Source organism: Delphinus delphis, chromosome 3 (genome assembly GCF_949987515.2).
Source record: "Delphinus delphis chromosome 3, mDelDel1.2, whole genome shotgun sequence".
Taxonomy (NCBI): domain Eukaryota; kingdom Metazoa; phylum Chordata; class Mammalia; order Artiodactyla; family Delphinidae; genus Delphinus; species Delphinus delphis.
The window spans coordinates 111,893,093-111,909,892 of record NC_082685.1 but is presented as its reverse complement, the minus strand read 5'-3'; the positions used below and the strand labels follow the sequence as shown (position 1 = coordinate 111,909,892).

The window sequence follows — 16,800 nt, the reverse complement described above, 5'->3', positions numbered from 1 at the left end:
TTTTCTACAACTGTAACTCTATTTTGGTTTTGTAGATAAGTTCACCTGTAGCCTTTTTTTAGATTCCACATATAAGTGATATATTTGTCTTTCTGTGTCTGTGTTATTTCACTCAATATGATAATCTCTAGGTCCATCCATGTTGTTGCAAATGGCATTATTTTGTTCTTTTTTATGGCTGAGTACCTATGGGTGCATGTATCTTTTCAAATTATGGTTTTCTCCAGATATATGTCCAGAAGTGGGATTGCTGGGTTATATGGTAGCTCTATTTTCAGTTTTTTAAGGAACGTCCATACTGTTCTCCATAGTGGCTGTACCAATTTGCATTCCCACCAACGGTGTAGTTGGGTTCCCTTTTCTCCACACCCTCTTCAGCAGTTATTGTTTGTAGATTTTTTGATGATGGCCATTCTGACTGGTGTGAGGTGATACCTCATTATAGTTTTGATCTGCATTTCTCTAATAATTAGTGATGTTGAGCAGCCTTTTTTTTAATCATTCTTACTTTTTTTTTTTTTTTAGATGTTGGGAGTAGGTGTTTATTAATTTATTTATTTTTGCTGTGTTGGGTCTTCGTTTCTGTGCGAGGGCTTTCTCTAGTTGTGGCAAGCGGGGGCCACTCTTCATAGCGGTGCGCAGGCCTCTCACTATTGCGGCCTCTCTTGTTGCGGAGCACAGGCTCCAGACCCGCAGGCTCAGTAGTTGTGGCGCATGGGCCTAGTTGCTCCGCGGCATGTGGGATCCTCCCAGACCAGGGCTCGAACCCGTGTCCCCTGCATTAGCAGGCAGATTCTCAACCACTGCGCCACCAGGGAAGCCCCTGTTGAGCATCTTTTCATGTGCTTTTTGGCCATCTGTGTGTCTTCTCTGGAGAAATGTCTATTTAGATCTTCTGCCCTTTTTTGATTGGGTTATTTGTTTTTTTGATATTGAGCTGCATGAGCTGTTTGTATATTTTGAAGATTAATCCCTTGCTGGTTGCTTCGTTAGCAAATATTTTCTCCCATTCTGAGGGTTGTCTTTTTGTTTTGTTTATGGTTTCCTTTGCTGTGCAAACGCTTTTAAGTTTAATTAGGTTCCATTTGTCTATTTTTGTTTTTATTTTCATTATTCTAGGAGGTGGATCAAAAAAAAATCTTGCTGTGATTTATGTCAGAGAGTGTCCTCCCTATGTTTTCCTCTAAAAGTTTTACAGTATCCAGCCTTACATTTAGGTCTTTAATCCATTCTGAGTTTATTTTTGTGTATGGTGTTAGGGTGTGTTCAATTTCATTCTTTTACATGTAGCTGTCCAGTTTTCCCAGCACTACTTACTGAAGAGACTGTCTTTTCTCCATTGTATATTCTTGCTTCTTTTGTCATAGATTATGTGACTGTAAGTGCATGGGGTTATCTCTGGACTTTCTATCCTGTTCCACTGATCTATATTTCTATTTTTGTGCCAGTACCATACTGTTTTGATGACTAGCTTTGTAGTATAGTCTGAAGTCAGGGAGCCTGATACCTCCAGCTCCATTTTTCTTTCTCAGGATTGCTTTGGCTATTATGGTCTTTTGTGTTTCCATACAAATTGGAAAATTTTTTGTTCTAAATCTGTGAAAACTGCCATTGGTAGTCTGATAGGGATTGCACTGAATCTGTAGATTGCTTTGGATAGTACAGTCATTTTCACAATATTCATTCTTCCAATCCCAAAACATGGTATATCTCTCCATCTGTTTGTGTCATCTTTTATTTCACCAGTATCTTATAGTTTTCTGAGTACAGGTCTTTTGCCTCCTTAGGTAGGTTTATTTCTAGGTATTTTATTCTTTGTGATGAAATGGTGAATGGGATTGTTTCCTTAATCTCTCTTTCTGATCTTTCATTGTTAGTGTATAGGAATACAAGAGATTTCTGTGTATTAATTTTGTATCCTGCAACTTTACCAAATTCGTTGATGAGCTCTAATAGTCTTTCAATAGCATCTTTATGATTTTCTATGTATAGTATCATGTCATCTGCAAACAGTGAGAGTTTTACTTCTTTTCCAATTTGAACTCCTTTTATTTCTTTTTCTTCTCTGATAGTCGTGGCTAGGACTTCCAAAACTGTTGAATAAAAGTGGCGAGAATGGACATCCTTGTCTTGTTCCTGATCTTAGAGGAAATGCTTTCAGCTTTTCACCATTGAGTATGATGTTAGCTATAGGTTTGTCATATACGGTCTTTATTATGTTGAGGAAGGTTCCCTTTAAGCCCACTTTCTGGAGGGTTTTTTTTTCTTTTATCATAACTTTGTCAAAAGCTTTTTCTGCATCTATTGCAATGATCATATGGTTTCTATTCTTCAGTTTGTTAATGTGGTGTATCACATTGACTGATTTGTGTATATTGAAGAATCCTTGCATCCCTGAGATAAATCCCACTTGATCTTGGTGTATGACCCTTTTAATGTATTGTTGGATTCTGTTTGCTAGTATTTTGTTGAGGATTTTTGCATCTATGTTCATCAGGGATACTGGCCTGTAGTTTTCTTTTTTTGTGACATCTTTGTCTGGTTTTGGTATCAGGGTGATGGTGGCCTCATTGAATGAACTTGGGAGGTCCTCAGCAATCTTTTGGAAGAGTTTCAGAAGGGTAGGTGTTAGCTCTTCTTTAAATGTTTGATAGAATTCGTCTGTGAAGCCATCTGGTCCTGGACTTTTTGTTTCTTGGAAGATTTTTAATCACAGTTTCAATTTCAGTACTTGTGATTGGTCTGTTCATATTTTCTATTTCTTCCTGGTTCAGTCTTGGAAGGTTGTGTCTTTTTAAGAATTTGTCCATTTCTTCTAGGTTGTCCATTTTATTGGCATATAGTTGCCTGTAGTAATCTCTTATGATCCTTTATATTTGTGTGGTGTCAGCTGTAACTTCCCTTTTTCATTTCTAAAATTGTTGATTTGAATCCTCTCCCTTTTTTTCTTGATAAGTCTGTCTAAAGGTTTATTGATTTATCTTCTCAAAGAACCAGCTTTTAGTTTCGTTGATCTTTGCTGTTGTTTTCTTTGTCTCTAGTTCATTTATTTCTGCTCTGATCTTTATGACTTCTTTCCTTCTACTAACTTTGGGTTTTGTTTGTTCTTCCTTCTCTAGTTGCTTTAAGTGTAAGGATAGGTTGTTTGAGATTTTTCTTGTGTCTTGAGGTAAGATTGTATTGCTATAAACTTCTCTCTTAGAACTGCTTTTGCTACGTCCCATAGGCTTTGGATTGTCATGTTTTCGTTGTCATTTGTCTCTAGGTATTTTTTGATTTCCTTTTTGATTTTTCCAGTGATCCACTGATTCTTTAGTAACATATAGTTTAGCCTCCATATGTTTGTATATTTTACAGTTTTTTTTTCCTGTAATTATTCTTATCTCATAGTGTTGTGGTCAGAAAAGATGCTTGATATGATTTCAAGTTTCTTAAATTTATCAAGGCTTGACTTGTGACTCAAGATGTGATCTATCCTGGAGAATGTTCCGTGTGCACTTGAGAAGAAAGTGTGTTCTGCTGCTTTCAGATGGAATGTCCTATAAACATCAATTAAGTCTATCTGTTCTAATGTCATTAATGTCATTTAAGGCTTGTGTTTCCTTATTAATTTTCTGTCTGTATGGTCTATCCATTAGTGTAAGTGGGGTGTTGAAGTCCCCTACTATTGTAAACTGGACTGAGTCCTGAATTCTTTTAATTTCCTCCAATATTTGGCTACAACTCTCCAAACTAATGTTTACAATTTTTCTCCCACCCTTCTGATTTGGAGTCATTGAGAACTAAAACTGCCATTTTTCCAAAGCCATACAAGCTAAAGTTAGACAACTTGATACAAACTTCAGAGAAATCACAACAGCTCATGTATGGACAATCTTTGTGCCTACTGCTGTATGGCCATTCAAAACAATCACCAAAGACATACAAACTGCAAACCAGGAAAATCTATGAGATTGTCACTACCTGCCCTCACTCCATCTGAAGATGCTTAGAGACAGACATCTAGAAATTCTCAGCTGCCTGCCTTCAGAATTCAGAAATTGGGATTACAGTCTGCCCCCAATTAACTACTATTTTTCTTTTATTTCCATAAAAATGCCTCTTGTTAAACACCTGACTGCTTGCACCGTAGGCCTACCTTGGGAAACCCACCTGCATCACTGCCTCCTGAAATGAGACACAACTGTTTAACTGAACTGACTTACTCGCAGGACTAAGACACTGATTCAGTGAGATAAAGTAAACTACCAAACTCAACTTCTGGACTGTGAAACTTCTTGGGGAAGTTGCAAAGGTGGGACGGAAGGGGTTCCAAATGAGCCTCCCTAAAATGTGCCACCTTGGCATGTGGATTGTTTTGAGCTAAAAGCCAATCAAGACCCTGAAGACTCAAGAGAAACTTCTGCCCCTCCCTTAACTACAAAGAAGAATTTAAATTGGGGGTCTTTCTCAGAATCAGAATTATTAGCAGAAATAAATTTTATCTGAGTGACCCATCTGTATGGCAGGGCAAACATCTAATTACCAAACATCTGCTCTTCTTATTGTCCTGTAAATTGCCCTCCTCTCCTTTGAAGTCCCAGGCCCCTTTCCATTCCTTAGCCCAGGATGCCATGTGCACCTCATTTTACCCTTCTGTCTTTGACACTCTCAGGTATGTGGGGTTCCTGTATGTACAAAGTTAAATTTGACTTTCTCTTGTTAATCTGTCTCATGTCAATTTAGTTATTAGACCAGCTGAAAGAACCTTTAAAGGGTAGAGGAAAATTTTTCCTTCCCAACACAGCTTAATTCTTTCCAAACCAAAAAGATGTTAAACTGCATGTTGACAAAACACTGTATTAAATCATTAGTGGAATTATAAATAGATAAAACTCTTTGGAGGGCAACTTGCCAGTATCTCTCAAAATTTAAAACACATAAGCCACTTGAGCCAGTGAATGCTAGCAGAAAGCCACCCCAAGATAGGTCACTTTATCATATGGATAATTTTGGGCTGAAGGCAACAGAGAAAAAGCAGATACAAAAAAGGGCAGATACATCTGCCCTCCCCAACTTACCTAAAAGCTGGACCTAAATTTCTAACAATGCCTTCCCTCCCCTCTCTACCACAAGACAGAAGTTAACCACCAGATTAATCACTCTAGACTCTTTAACAGCCCAGAGAGGCACCAGAGGAATCTACATAGCAAACCTACTTATTAGCCCTTACCATACAATAGTTACCCCCCAAATATTTACCTTCTCACAATCTGCCAGAAACTCAAAGTCCTTTTCCTTTGTATTATCCCTTCTCTACAAATCTATTGTTCTTTTGTTAAGATGCTATATAAGGCCAAGTGCTAACCATCCTTTCGAGTTATTACTGAATATTCCTGTTTTTGTGTTAATAAACTTGTGTAGTTTCTTTCTTGTTAATCTGTCTTTTGTCTAATTTACAGGGTCCCAACCAGAGTATTTAGGAGGGTAGAGAAAAAAGTTTCTCCTCCCCTACACCAACAGTTCCACTTGTAGGAATTTATTCTACAGATATACCTGCACATTTGCAAAACAAAACACATACAGGAAAACTCACTGAGGTATCTTTCAGAATAAAATACTGGAACAATATAGAGGTTCATCAATAGAAAACTGGGTTTTAAAAAATATGTTATGTCCATAAAGAATACTCTAAAAGAAATTGAGGCTGCTCTATATATCCTAATATGAAAGAACAAAAAATGCAATGTGCAAAAACAGTGTCTACAGAGTATATTACTGTATGGTCATGCCACTCAAGGTGGCTGTTCTCTTGTTCTCTGTACAACCCCTGCTTGACCAGTGCCTGCTTCACCTACACCCTACTCACTGGACTGACCTTCCCGTATACTTGCCCCAGGGCCCAGCTAGTGATTGTTCTTATCAAAGGGGCAGTGAGGGGCACGCACCTCTGCTAGTTTCCCTGGTAAATGATAAGCCAACCTGACATCAATTCCCCCTGTAACTGGCAATCACCCCCTACCCCACCTCTGGTGAAGACCGCCACCATGTCCTGCCCGCCATCTGCGACACACAGTGGGGTGTCATTCCAGGACCCTGCTTCAGACACGTAAGATTCCCTCTATCCATTAAACCACTGATGTCTCTGTTGCTGACTCCAGGTTCTTTCTTCAGTCTTGAAACTGGGCAAATACAGGCCTTGCAGGCCTGCAGGGTGCAGCCCAACAACTCTCATCTGTTTTTTGTTTTTAAAGACATAAATGTAAATACTTGTGCATGTACAGAATATCTCTAGCAGGATACACACACACACAAATGAGTAATGATGTTGACTTTGAGAGGGAAAAACTGGGTGGCTAGTGGATAGGGGTGGCAGACTCATGTTTTACTGTGTATCTATCTTTTGGTAACTCTGGAATTTTGTGCCATGTCTATACTGAAAATAGTTCAAAAGACTGTTTAAATATATTAAAGAGAGATGAAGGATACGATACTGTTTCTGTTCTCAAGGAACTTAAAATGTCACAGAGAGTAAATTCATTCATTTAGTAATATTTACCAATAGTCCTTTTTTATACCAGGCCTCTGGGGGATATATCCCTGCCTTCATGGAGCTTACTTCCTAGAGGAGAGTTATGTATAATATTATGGTGGCCAGAGAAAGAGAGTATAGTCCAAGTAAAGCAATAATAAGAGAGCAGACTTCTGACAATCTCAATTTTCACATCACTATTCAGAAGTAAAAACAGTCTAGGTTCCCCTAAAATAGATTAGCAGTAGCAAAAAGAACAGTGACAGACATAAGTACAAGTTACTAGAAGCAGGAACACAAAGAGTTACATTAATGGCTGACAATATTACCTGAAAGCAAGAGACAGAAAAAATTTAAAGTAAACACGAAACCAAGCTGTCACAATATTATTCAAGCATTCTCCAATTAGGGACTCAGTTACACTGCAAAGATGTTAATTATAGTCAAGTTTTTAGGATCTCAGTAGGCATGTTTTCCATGGGAAAAATGCTATACATACTTGGTGTTAAGCTTCATAAACCATCCCACAAAAGGTTATTTAACACTATTAAGTATGTGCATGCAATACTTTCTACAGGATATTATGTATACTATGGATTACTATGCTTCTAGCGAGGGAAAAAAACAACGGATGCCAAGAGGTGGCGCAGTGGTTGAGAATCCATCTGCCAATGCAGGGGACACGGGTTCGAGCCCTGGTCCGGGAAGATTCCAACTAAGCCCATGCGCCACAACTACTGAGCCTGCGCTCTAGAGCCCGCGAGCCACAACTACTGAAGCCCCCGCCCCCTAGAGCCTGTACTCCACAACAAAAGAAGCCATGGCAATCAGAAGCTGTGCACTGCAACGAAGAGTAGCCCCCACTCGCCACAATTAGAGAAAGCCAGCACGCAGCAACAAAGATCCAACGCAGCCAAAAATAAATTAATTAATTAATTAAAAAATAAAAAGAATGCCTCCTAAATTACTGCAAGTCTTGCAACAGAAGTGGTGACTCTTCTACTGAGGGACTGGAACAGAAGCAGGGACAGAGTCTGTGACAACAAATGGTTGGGATTAAGGCAAGATAGGTTCATCTGTCCTTTCCTCCTTCTCCTCTTTCTTCCACACCACCCCCACCCCCAATCAAAGAACAGCACTGAATAGGATAAGAGTGGAGAGGTGATGGGGAGGGTTAAAGAAAGACAGCATTCTTCCTTACTTCTGATACAGAGGATCAGATCTCAATAGGACACTGAAATGGAGAGGAAAAGAGGGGGTAAAAGTTAGGCCGAAAGCAACAGAATTTACAAAAATCAAACAAAAAACAGAGAGAGAGAGACAGAAAGAAAGGAAGGAAATCCCTAGCCAGTTCAGTAAAGGAAATCACTCCTTACATTATACATAGGTACACACCTAAATTAGGGATTCGAGAAATGGTATCAGTTAGTACTCAATTATAAGTAACACGATTTCAATTCAAGGGATTTAAACAGTACAGGGAGTTTTTGGCTCATGCAACTAAAATCCAGGGGAGGATCTGCTTCAGGGTTGCCTGATCCAGCAGATATATTATGAAATTTCTTTTTGTCTCTTCATTCTGTCACCCACAGTACAAGCTTCATCTCAAGGCCAGATTCCCTAGTGCCAAAAGAAAGCTGCAGCCACAATCAATTACATGGAAGAAAGCACATCTGTCCCAGAATTCTAAGCAAGAGTTCTGAAGTGTACCTTGCTTAGATCAGCCTAAATCACCCTGAATCAAGTCCTGTAACCAGGAAATGGAATCTGATTGGCTAGATTCACTCAGAGGCCCATTCCTAAAGCTAGAAGTGGAGCAGTTTCCCTCAAGAACATGAGCTATGTGCGTGTGGTAAAAAACGGTGGACACTGGAATGAAAATACAGGTATACATCAAGAGAAGAAAAAATAGATACTAAGGAGGCAGCCACAGTGTTCACCCCAAGATGTTCAAAATGAAGATTCAGAGTCATCACAAAATATTATGTACAGTATTGCCCATTCAAAAGACAGAAAATCTTTAGAATCGTTCTTCTTACAAACAAAATTGGCTCCTGAGACTACTTCTATTTAATCTAGTACTAGAAATGCTAGTTTAAAAAGAGTAATATAAATACAGAAAATAAAAGTATCTATTTGAGACCCATATACTTTCTAGTACCAGTAGAAAATACAAAAGATGATATAAATAAATAAAAGTTAAACATCTCACCCTTGGTTGGGGGGGACAGGTAAAGAAGACTGAAAGTATGTATGTCTGCTAGATTTTTAAACCTATGGCAGTAATAATTACAAAACATATGGTACCAGATTAAAAATTATCAACAATAAATTAAAATCTTTCTCTAGAAATGCTGTACCAAACTTAAGAACTTAAGGTATCATGAATGAGAATTAACAGAAATCATTATCTCAAAAAGATTCTGTACTCCTATGTTCACTGCAGCATTATTCACAATAGCTAAGACATGGAAACAACCTCAGTGTCCACTGACATGAATGGATAAATAAATGTGGCTTAAAACATAAATGTAAGTCTAAGAAAGGAGATCTTTTGCCCATTTTTCTTTAGGTCTTCTGTCCATTTTTTGATTGGACTGGGTTTTTTTTGTTATTGAGTTGTATGAGCTGTTTGTCTATTTTGGAAATTAAGCCCTTGTTGGTCACATCATTTGCAAATATTTTCTCCCAAGCCATAGGCTGTCTTCATTTTGTTTATGGTTCCCTTTGCTATGCAAAAGCTTTATAAGTTTGATTAGGTACCATTTGTTTATTTTTGCTTTTATTTCTATTGCCTTGGGAGACTGACCTAAGAATACATTGCTACGATTTATGTCAGAGAATGTTTTGCCTGTGTTTCTTCTAGGACTTTCATGGTGTCATGCCTTATACTTAAGTCCTTAAGCCACTTTGAGTTTATTTTTGTGTATGGTGTGAGGGTGTGTTCTAACTTCACTGATTTACATGCAGCTGTCCAACTTTCCCAACACCACTTGTTGAAGAGACTGTCTTTTCCCTATTGTATATTCTTGCCTCCTTTGTTGAAGATTAATTGACCATAGGTGTGTGGGTTTACTTCTGGGCTCTCTATTCTGTTCCATTGATATATATGGCTGTTTCTGTGCCAATATCATGCTGTTTTGATTACTGTAGCTTTGCAGTATTGCCTGAAGTCTGAGAGGGTTATGTCTCCAGCTTTGTTCTTTTTCCTCAGGATTACTTTGGCAATTCTGCGTCTTTTATGGTTCCATATAAATTTTAGGATTATTTGTTCTAGTTCTGTGAAAAAAGTTGTCAGAAACTCGATAGGAATCACATTAAATCTGTAAATTGCTTTGGGTAGTATCACCATTTTAACAATGTTAATTCTTCCAATCCAAGAACATGAGATATCTTTCCATTTCTTTGAATTATCTTCAATTTCCTCCATTAATGTTTTATACTTCTCAGCATATAAGTTTTTCACCTCCTTGGTCAGGTTTATTCCTGAGTATAAAAAAAAAATGTGTACACAGACACACACATACCTACACCTACACACCTACACACCCCCCCCCCACACACACCCCCACACACACTGGAGTATTATTCAGCCACAAAAAAAAGAAGGAACTGCTATTTGGGCCAACATGGACAAACTTTGAGGGCATTACGCTAAGTGAAATAAGTCAGACAGAGAAAGACAAATACTGTATGATCTCACTTATATGTGGACTCTAAAAAAACCACACTCATAGTTTTGGTTTGGTTTAGTTTGGTTGCCAGAGTTGAGGGATAGAATTGGGGAGAATGGGTGAAGGTGACCAAATGGTACAAGCTTCCAGTTATAACATAAATAAGTACTGGGGATGTAATGTACAGCATGGTAACTGTAGTTAACAATACTATATTGTATATTTGAAAGTTGCTAACAAAGTAGATCTTTAAAGTTCTCATCAGAAGAAAAAGACTGTAACTACGTGAAGTGATGTTAACTAAACTTATTGTAGTAATCATTTTGCTATATATATATATTGCAAACCATTATGTTGTAAACTTTGAATAAATATAATGTTATATGTCAATTATATCTCAATAAAACTGGAAAAAAATTAAAGAATTAACATAACATGGAAAAGAATTATTTAAAAATATTGTTAGTCTTCTTTGGCCTCAGCGCCTGAGCAACCCAGAACCAAAATGGTTTTCAGCACCCACTATACAGACTGCTGTCTGCAGACCTCCTCTCTCAGCTCCCAAGCATGCAACATTGAATGCACAGTCCTGGAAATGGATAGGGTTGCCCTTTCCAAGGGAAGCCCCCTTCCCACCAGGTAAAAACCCTGGGCTGCCTGAGGGATGTACATTATTCTACACAAGGAGGAAGGAAGTAATTAAGTATGTGGTTGTGGGACTGGAGCCTCACATCCACTTTACACTCTTTATCTGTGGGGATGCTTATATTAAAAGATAATCAGGACTTCGCTGGTGATTTGGAAAACACCAAATCAGGTATAAGGTAACCACACCTCTCCAGCATTCATTATTTGTAGACGTTTTGACGATGGCCATTCTGACTGATACGAGGTTGCACCTCATTGATTTGCATTTCTCTAATAATTGGCGATGTGGAGCATCTTTTCATGTGCCTGTTGACCATCTGTATGTCTTCTTTGGAGAAATGTCTGTTAAGGTCTTCTGCCCATTTTTTGATTGGGTTGTTTTTTTGTTGCTGAGTTGTACGAGCTGTTTGTATATTCTGGAAATTAAGCCCTTGTCAGTCGCATCCTTTGCAAAGATTTTCTCACAGTCTGTAGGCTGTCTTTTCATTTTGTTCTTGATTTCCTTTGCTGTGCAAACGCTTGTAAGTTTGATAAAGTCCAATTTGTTTATATTTGATTTTATTTATTTTGCCTTGGGAGACTGATCTAAGAAAGTATTGCTACAATTTATTTCAGAGAATGTTTTGCCTACGTTCTCTTCTAAGACTTTTATGGTGTCATGCCTTATATTTAAATCTTTAAGCCATTTTGAGTTTATTTTGTGTATGGTGTGAGGGAGTGTTCTAATTTACATGTGGCTATCCAGCTTTCCTAACGCCACTTGCTGAAGAGACCTCTTTTCTCCATTGTATAGTCTTGCCTCCTTTGTTGAAGATTAATTGACTGTAGGTAATGGCTTTATTTCTGGGATCTCTATTCTGTTCCATTGATCCATATGTCTGTTTTTGTTCCAGTACCACACTGTTTTGATTACTGTAGCTTTGCAGTATTGTCTGAAGTCTGGGAGGATTATGCCTCCAGCTTTGTTCTTTTTCCTCAGGATTACTTTGGCAATTCTGGGTCTTTTGTGGTCCCATATAAATTTCAAAGTAAACAAAAAAAACCTTTAAAATCATGTCAAATAAATAAATTAATTAAATACCTAGGGATAAACCTGACCAAGGAGGTGAAGGACTTATACACTGAGAACTATAAAACACTGAGAACTACAGAACACTGATAAAGGAAATTAAAGGTGTTTCAAAGAAATGAAAAGATATTCCATGCTCTTGGATTGGCAGAATTAGTATTGTTAAAACAGCCATACTACCCAAAGCAATCTACAGATTTAATGTGATCCTTATCAAATCACCCAGGACATTTTCCACAGAACTAGAACAAATAATCCTAAAATTTTTATGGTCACCTATTTTTAAAAGTTAGTAGCAATATTCATTTCAGTGATGGAGGAAAAAACTGATTATGGGAAAGTGCAGTGTAGTCTGATGAACAAAGTAATGTTTGGGGAAATTTTTCCATAAAGGTATCTTTAAAAATAGTTTCAGCACTTATAGGGGTTTCACCTTTGGGAAAATATACATGTGAAATACTTTATTCACTAATAATATAAATAAGGTATTAGAGTGATTCTTCTGTTAGAATTATCTAAAAACAATTCAAAAATCTGTCTCCTTTTTTGACATAACCTGAGTCACTGCTAGTCACCCCAACTTAAATTCTACATTCCAACCAACAAAACATCTTGCTGATGTCACCTGGATCTCAACTCTATCCTCAACTCCCATCCAGTCATTCAACAATGCTGAGCACCTAGTATATACTAGACAGTATGCTAAATGTACAAACATGGAGAAAACAGTTTTGCACTTCCAGAAGCTCAAAGAGGTGTACAATACTTCTAAAAGTATGATTAGAAGAACACCTATAATAGAATTATGCAAAGGCATTGTAAAACGTACAAATTCTTGGATCCTGCCGCACACTTACAGAATTAGAATCTTAGGGGGTAAAGCCTGAGTAAATGTGTTTTTTAAAAGTTCCCACGTTAAAATTAAAAATTAATTAAATGTACCCAAGTTAATTCTTTTACATAATAATGTTTGAGAATTATTGTTATAGTACAGTAGTTCTCAAACTCTTTGGTCTCAAAATACTTTTAAAAATTACTGAGAGCCTATGATTCTGATTGGCACTAATTCCAACATATGAGTTTTTTCCCCCCACACCAAGCGATTCTCTGACACCAGTTAGGTGTCCTACAATTTAACTCAATCCTGACACTATCTACTTAAAGACAGTACCAGATTCCACGGATTAAGGACTCAGTTCCACAAGACGCACCCACTTTGGATGCCAATCAGAAGCCCAGGTTGTTACCTATGCTTCTGACCGACTGGCTATAAATCAGAGGTTCCCAGGAACCACTCCCTGACTTGGATTAATTTGCTAAAGCAGCTCAAAGAACTCAGAAAACCAGTTTACTCACTGGTTTACGGGTTTATTACAAAGGATATTAATCAACAGACAGATGTACAGGACTGGGTCCCAAACACAGGAGCTTCTGTCCCTGTGGAGTTTGGAGCTCAACATGGTGGTATGGATGTGTTCTGGTTCACCAATCTGGAATCTTGTCCTTTTGGGATTTTATGAAGGTTTCATCAGAGAGGCAGGATTGATTAAATCACTGGCCATCAGTGACTGATTCAACCTCACGGCACTTTCCTCTCCCCAGAGGTCAGGAGATGGGACTAAAAGTTCCAACTTTTTAATCATGGTTGGTTCCCCTGGCAACAGCCCCCATCCTTAGGTTACCCAGGTGCTTTCCAAAATTGTCTAATTAACATAAGACAACTTCACTACTCTCATCATCGAGGAAATTTCAAGGGTTTTAGGAGCTCTCTGTCAGGAATGGGGAGGAAGACGAAATATATATCTCTTACTATAAATTACAATACCACAGGACCTCAAAGAACTTTTGGTTATGTGAATTATATATATTAATATTTACTGTATTAGAAATTAAAACTGGGAAATCACAAAAATATTTTAATTAAAAATGTAGTATTTGTTAATTCACTTAAAAACAACAAAATAGGGGCTTCCCTGGTGGCGCAGTGGTTGAGAGTGCGCCTGCCCCCGGTCCGGGAAGATCCCACATGCCGCGGAGCGGCTGGGCCTGTGAGCCATGGCTGCTGAGCCTGCGCGTCTGGAGCCTGTGCTCTGCAACGGGAGAGGCCACAACAGTGAGAGGTCCGCATACCGCAAAAAAAAAAAAAAAAAAAGAAAAAAGAAAAACAACAAAATAAATGTACATGTTAACAAAAAAACCTATTTTATGAAAAATAACTATATTTTCCAAAATGAAAAAATTTAGTGAGAAGAATGGCAATGCTTCACATTTTTGCAAATCTTTTAAATGTCTAGATTAACAGAAGCATCTGGATTCTTATATCTCCTTCTTCATTATAATCTGTTACAATATCACATATCATTAGTCTTTGGAAAACTCCACTATACAATTTTGTGCAAATGAAAGTGAAAAAGGCAAACAATATCTCAGTATTACTATGAAAATAACTTTGACCTTGCAAACACCCTGAAAGGGTATCAGAGACCCCCAGGGGCCCCTGGACCATACTTTGGAAACCAACAGTCTAATGAAAGCAACAGATAATTACAGTAATCCCCCCTTATCTGAGGTTTCAGTTACCCCCAGTCAACTGCAGTCTGAAAATATCAAATGGAAAATTCCAGAAACAAACAGTAAGTTTTAAATTGCATGCACATTCTGAGTACTGTGGTGAAATCTCATACTGTACTGCTTTGTCCCACCCAGGATGTGAATCATCCACACTGTATACACTACCCACTCGTTAGTACAGGAAAAAACATAGTAGATACAGAGTTTGGTACTATCTGCAGTTTCAGGCACCTACTGCAAGTTTTTGAACATATCCTCCATGGATAAGAGAAGGCTACTATACAAAGTTCTTTGAGAACACAGAGAAGGGAGACAGACAGGAAACTTCTGCAGAGGTGGTGACATCTCCTGAGACTTGAGCCCAAATCCTTACACACTAGGTAGGCCCTGTAGGATCTATATCTTCTCCCTCCTACTTTTCAAGGTATCTCCTACCCCTCCTCCTCTTTCTCACTTGGTTGCTCCTCCTCAAACTGGCCAATCTTTCTCTCTTCTTCAAGGCTTTGTATCTACTGTTCTTTTGTCTGAAAGGCTCTTCCCCCATACAGTCCATGGCTCTTCTTGGCCATACCTGGCCATCATGAAGATTAAGGACAGCTATACCCTTGTATACCTGTAATCCATTCAGGGCCCATTCCTTAGAAAATTCTGCCTTATACTAACTGTTATATATGTGCACTAGAAGCCATATTTAACAAAGTACATGGTAGCATCATTTGTAAAAGTGGAAAAAAATAAAACTAAATATCCATCAACATGAGAATGAAACAAAACACTAGTAAATTTACGCAACAGAATGAATTAGAGCTGAATGTTTCAACATGAATAAATCTCGAGAACAGTAATATGCACAAAAAGTAGGCTAAAGAAAGATTCCTACAATATGACACTACTTATAGTTTTTAAATTCTAAATTAATCTATATTTTGATAGGTAATACACAATTCAAAATTAAAAGAATTTCCTCCCATCCCTGTCCTAGTTATACAGTTTCTCTCCCAGGGACAACCAGCGTGACCAGTTTCCTATGTATCCTTCCAGATATATTTTATGTTACACAAAAATATAAGTGTTGTTAAGTGTGCAGAATACTTTAATATGGTTCATGTATATCTACATATAAAATAGAAGTTTAAAAATATGTGTGGAAATGATAAAGACCAAATTCAGAATAATAATCACTAAGAGGCAAAGAAGAAAAGGAACAAACTCAGAAAGGGGCACTTCAAATGTACCTGTATTGTTTCATTTCAGGTTTATTGTGTTTTCTCTAGATTTTTTTCATACATGAAATAAATTTTGTTCTTCATAAAATAGATGAAAAGGATCAGATTTGAGAAAATAATTAGTTTGGTGTCAGACGGAGTTTGAAACCAGAGCATACTAAGGACATAAATTCAATACTTTAAATTAGTCTAAAGCTCAAGACAAAGCTGGAGATTGGGGATTTATATAAAGAGATACTTGCAGTTCTAAGAATAAATATTTAGATATATGCACCCTATATAACAGAGCACAAGTTCCCTAAGGACTGGGCCCAAAACTCTGCCATATTACGTTCCCCTGAAATATCACCTACTGCCCATAATGAGATTTCAATTTACCTATATCCTTACTATTTTTCTTAGCTTTCAAAAATAACATCCTGGTATGGGTGAGCCTATTTATGTAAGTAACTTAACAATAGGCAGTTACACCACACACACAAAGACACACACACACACACACACACACACACACACACACGTCTATTAAATTAGAATCAAAGAGAGACAGTGTTCTGGTTAGTTCTAGGTAAACTACAAAGCCTTATTTATTTTTTTAATTAATTAATTAATTCATTCATTTTTGGCTGCGTTGGGTTTTCCTTGCTGCATGCAGGCTTTCTCTAGCTGCAGCAAGTGGGGGCTACTCTTCATTGTGGTGTACAGGCTTCTCATTGCAATGGCTTCTCTTATTGCAGAGCACGGGCTTTAGGCACGTGAGCTTCAGTAGTTGTGGCACGCGGGCTCAGTAGCTGTGGCTCACGGGCTCTAGAACGCAGGCTCAGTAGCTGTGGAGCAGGGGCTCAGCTGCTCCGCAGCATGTGGGATCTTCCCAGACCAGTGCTCAAACCCGTGTCCCCTGAACTGGCAGGAGGATTCTTAACCACTGTGCCACCAGGGAAGTCCCTCAAAACCATTTTTAGATTGAACTTATTAATAATTAAAAATGTTTCTAGGGCTTCCTCGGTGGCGCAGTGGTTAAGAGTGTGCCTGCCAATGCAGGGGACACGGGTTTGAGTGCTGGTCTGGGAATATCCCACATGCCGCGGAGCAACTGAGCCC

At 38.1% G+C, this 16,800-nt stretch overlaps 1 protein-coding gene across 1 annotated transcript in view; it reads right to left on the bottom strand.

The window, feature by feature from the left end:
- The window catches only part of TBCA (tubulin folding cofactor A), a 103,318-nt gene that overhangs the window by 73,953 nt on the left and 12,565 nt on the right, over positions 1–16,800 (bottom strand). The gene's annotated exons all lie outside the window — the stretch shown is intronic.